Source organism: Lupinus angustifolius, chromosome LG02, assembly GCF_001865875.1.
Source record: "Lupinus angustifolius cultivar Tanjil chromosome LG02, LupAngTanjil_v1.0, whole genome shotgun sequence".
Classification (NCBI taxonomy): domain Eukaryota; kingdom Viridiplantae; phylum Streptophyta; class Magnoliopsida; order Fabales; family Fabaceae; genus Lupinus; species Lupinus angustifolius.
In genome coordinates, this window is record NC_032010.1 from 8879390 (window position 1) to 8884838 (window position 5449).

A 5449-nucleotide genomic window follows, 5' to 3' on the forward strand; every position below is an offset into this window, starting at 1 on the left:
AACATTCTAGCAATAAAAAGAGAATTTTGAATAGTAACATACATCTTTGGTCACTAACAAAATAATCTTTTGAAATGATATGGAATAAGAATACAAACCAAGAAGAGAAAAAATTGTTGGAAGATAAGAAAAGTGATGAAATGAGGGAGTGAAAAATAGAGAGAGGATTTTATGCTTTAGAATGAAATGTGAGAGAAAAATATGGAAGAATAGAAAACGAATGTGAAAGATAATGAATTATTATGTTAAATTGAAACACATATAGCAAAGAGAGTTTTTCATCTTATGTGTGAGGTTGTACACTAAGAGGTAAGGAACTTTTAGAAAGAAAATTTTGGATAAGGTATTGACATGTGTCCCTTGCTGACGTGGCAAGAGTTTTTTTTGTTATATAGTAAATAGAATACATGTGAGAAATAGGTGGAGGTGGGCTACCCAAAGTTCACGGGTCCCACATGCATAATTCTTCACTTTATTGAATGTGAACTTTGATGACTTAGCTTTGAATTATACTCCCTCATCATCCTCCCCCTTCAACCATGTGGCTTGCAAGTTGTCCTTCTACTTGGATGATGCAATTTGTCCTCTTGAGTTCATTATGATTATCCTTGAACTTTCTTCCATTAGAGGTCCAACTAATTGATCGAGTGTTTGCTCTGTCTTTTTTGCCATTGTCCTAGTCATTGGGTCTCCAAGACCCAATATGATTTTTTGATCAACATTGGACTCCATTTGGCTCATATTACAACGCCTCATGTGATGAGCGCATGTCAACTAACTTGTGGGTTTTACGTGCTTGTCATTTTGGCTCATTTCTTGGATCAAATAGCCATTTTTCAATCCTGAAAACACCATGAAAACTTGAAAAGTAGGATTAGTACAATTTATCATCAAAATTCCAATTATGGTCACAAAAACTAAGTATTTAGAATTAAAAGGTGTTAAATTATCCTTATAAATTAAGATAATTTTCGCACCTAACACTTGTGTTATAAATCCTAAGAATATCATTATATCTTTGAACATATGGTTCAACCTCATCGATATTGTGTTAAAATATAAGTGTCTTTGCTCCAATTTTATCATTGATATAGACAAAAAAATTATATTAATTCTTTCATCAAATGTTCTTTCGGCATTACGAGGCTTTGGAATGCCTACGAAATCAACATCAACAAAGTATCCATTACAAAATTCAAGATATTCTTCAGCAATATTTCGCTCAACTATACAACTTTATGGTCTTTCATCAGTTTTTCAGTACCTTTTAATGAGTACATCAATCTCATATATGGAGGTCCACATAGTTGTGTCTCTCGGAAAACATGAATGCTTAGTTGCATCATTATGTCCAAGAAAGGTTAGAAATAAATCTCAAGCTCATACAAAGTCACAATAATTTCTCTTTGCAATACATGTAATTTTCCATGATCTATCACTTTGCTACAAATTGTTTTAAAGAAAAAACATAATTTAGTTATGGTGTCTCACACTTATTTAGGTATAATGGATTATATACCAATACGTAAGAAATGTTTCATGAGTACATGACAATAATGAGACTAAGACCTTTAAACTTTAGGACTTTCATTGAGACGAGGTTCTGAATATTTGAAGAGTACCCTTTTGAAACTTTAACACCATGAAAAAACTTACAATATTTAATTTTTTCTTTCCTGCACAAAATGTAAGTTGATCGGGGTAGAAAGGTATGTCTTCCCTTCTTTATTGGACCCAATTATGTTCTTATTCCTATCTAACAAAGTCTAACATTGAATTCAAGAATCATATTTAGTATTACTGGGAACATAGAGTAAGATACCAAGAAGACTTTCAAATATATATTTTTCGGTATGTATAACATAAGAAATGTCTCACATATAATAACTTCCAATATGACAATTCAAAGAAGATGAACATTTTCTTCCATCCATTTGTCCATATTTCTCCTACAAAAGGTTTATCAAAGTTATTACTCAAGCCTTTTAGCTTTTAAAATATTTGGTCACCTGTCAAAGGTAGATGAGTATGACCTTTTTCATGGTTCCCATTGGATGTTTTTCTCAATTACCGATAATGATGACTTCGAAGCAAAAATCTATGATGTCTAAGGAATACATTCTTCTTATAGTGTTTCAACCTCATCAAATATGTGTTGTCTTCACATACAAGGCATGGAAAATGCCATTTTGTACTATATCCTAACAAATTACCATATGCTGGGAAATCAATGATTGTGCCAAACTACAAAGCCTTCAAGTTAGAACTTTCATCCCTATAACCATCATATACCTCTATATTTGTCTCTCATATTTGCTTCAAATCTTCATTTAATGGAGTCAAGTATATGTCAATATCTTTTTCTAGTTATTTACGACCATAAATTAATATAGATTGTTGTTATCGTAGTTTTCAACAATTATAAATGACACGAAATAATACTTATTGGCTAAGTCACGATCAGGTCGATCTCTTTAAGACGTTTTGTGGCACTGCCCAAAATGTGTAAGCAGACTATCAACCACGTCATCCCCATGATAAAACAGTCCAAATCTCTGTTATCAAATTCTTACTGCACTATAAGAACCAATCTCGAATACACCCACCACAATATGACTATCACTGTCAATTCTCGAAATTCCCACAATAAGGCTACCAGTGTCAATTATCGAAATTCTCGCAATATGGCTATCAGTGTCCATTCTCGAAATTCTCACAATATAGTTATTCGTGTCAATTATTTTCCTACTATACTGACTATTAGTGTCAGTTCTCGAAATGCCCATAATTTGATTACATGTGTCAATTCTTTTCCCTCAATACTGACTACCAATGTTAGTTCTCGAAATTCTCACAATTTGGTTGTCTGTGCCAATTCTTAGTACCACGGAAAGAAAGGGGGAGAAGTTTGTAGGAAATGCATCGGCGAAAAATATGAGGAAGAAAGAAAAAATTGAATGAAAGTGCATTCAACTTGAGGCGAGTTATAATGAGTGGAGAATGTCTCTATTTATAACATGAGATTTTTTCCATGCTCCTCATCTCTCCAATGTGGGACTTGGGAGTTGTTTTTTCAAAACTCTTCTATATAAGACTTGTGAGTTATTTTTTTTTTCGAAACTCTTCTATGTGGGACTTAAGAGTTTTTTAGATTTCACACCCAAAAGTTCTCACTAATGGCATTCAACAAACCAAGTTCCAACATAGATAATATCATAAACTTGCGTTTCATTCATAGTCAGTGTGGTAGGTTGCATATCACCAACATCAATGATCATATATTGTGGGAGCTACTTTGAATATATGTGGGTTAATTCCATCATTGGACAATGCAAGACATAAATTTCTTAATTCTTGAGTGAAACTAGGATAGTTATGATCAACTTTTATCCATTGAAGAGAATTTGTATGTTGCCGAAGCTTTCCATCTTTAATCCTTTCATCATCATGTCATGTTAAATGTTTTGCGTCGTTTATATTCTTGAACATGCGCTTAAATCTTGATTTGATGGAAAAATATCATACAAACCTTTGTTGGATTTGAGTCTTCTTTCTTATATCGTGTAACATTTAAGACATAACTTTAACGAAACATACTCATTCAAAAATAAAGTGGAATCATTTTCATATGCATGTATTCTCTTGTAGTCCATGTCAATAGAGCACAACGTTTATTTAGCATCATAGGTTCGAAAAGGGAGCACATTATCCTTCAGCAACATATCCTTTAAAAGTGTAAGTAACCCTATAAAACTCTTATTAGTTCATTCATTAACATATTCCAACTTATACAACCTTGATATTGATGTCAATCTTGTGAATTTAGTACAACCATTATATATAACGGTTTATCAGCATATCAATTGCTCAAACATCTCACGAAAATCCCAAAGATCATCTTCGACCATATTTCCAATTTCTTCGAAACTATCACCCTCATATGCATATGTCTTGATATCATTTGTAAATATCTTATCATTGTAACAATGTTTTGTCTCCCTATCTCTTATCTCACAATGTCTTGTCCAACATATGTAACTTTGATCAATTCATTGACACATTAAAAAAACTTTTAACTAGTTTGAACTAACTCATGTTGTATAACAACATTTTAAATAATAACATACAATTCTATCAGGGTATCTGACATGCTTAGTGGCAAACTGAATAAAGGATTTCACACAGCATTGTTGAATCTTTAACTCATACATTCAACAACGTTCGGTCAAATAAAAATTGTTGAATGTATATCTACCTAAATAAGCCATATATCATAATTTTAATGGTTAGAGAAGATAATTTATCTCATCATATGATAATATACTTTATTCTCATCATCACACTAATCCATAACTTCTTTTTTATTTTTTACACCTCAATTTGGAGAACTTTAAAAAGGAAGAATTAAATCGTGGTTAAAAAATCATGACAAAATTCATCATAAAGTATAAGAGAATAAAATATCACAATGAGTTAACTTATCTTCTTAAATTCACTCATTGTATGATATATGTATTATTTTTTCTTTTTATATTATATTTATAAATGAAAACTTCCGGTAGAAAGAGAAAGAAGACACATATCAAATAATGAGTGGATTTAAGAAGATAAATTATCTCATGATGTAAATATATATTTTATCCTATAATTGAAAGTTTAATCAGGCATTGAGACTAGTAAGTGACACAAAAAGGTTTAAACACGGATGCTTCCTAGTTGCTTTCCATAATACAAATTATATTAGCAAAAGGATTGGGTTAGTGATGCAAACCTGACATGTAAATTGATAAATCTTAAACAACTACTAAATATTAATTTTGATTTTAGTCCCGATATTAATTTTTTAAGAGTTTATTTTTTTTGTAATTTAGTTTTCTTCCTCAGACTTAGTCTCTTGGATGGTAATTACGTACTGACGTGGTGTAACAGATATCAGAACAAGACCATCAAAACAATGTTTGATGGTAGAATTAAGTTATGTAATTTTTTGATTAATCCCTCTATTTTAAACAGGTTAAGATTTAGGTGATTAAAGGTTATGATCTAGATGATTGATTTTGTATGTGTTGTATAATGATTAGCCATTAAAAAAACTATTAATGTTAAAAAAGGTTTGCATGCATTCCAGTTCCAAATTATGAAGCTTCTTTCTAGGCAGAAAAAGGCTAAGCTACTGAAGTTGAGGAAAATATAAATCCTAAACTGCTTCATATAGTATCTATCCCTTGATTACATCAGGATAATTTAGTGAGCAAGTTGAATAAAGATAATCTTTCTTGGTTTTGCTTGCATTGCCCTAGTTACTTTCTTTAGCAAGAAAAAATAACAACCTCAACCACATTGGTGGTAGATCTTACCATTTCTTTTTTTTTATAGAAGAAGAACTAGGGTAGGGTTTTTGACAAGGGGGTAATTGTGGGGTTTAAAAAGAGTGTAATATATATATATA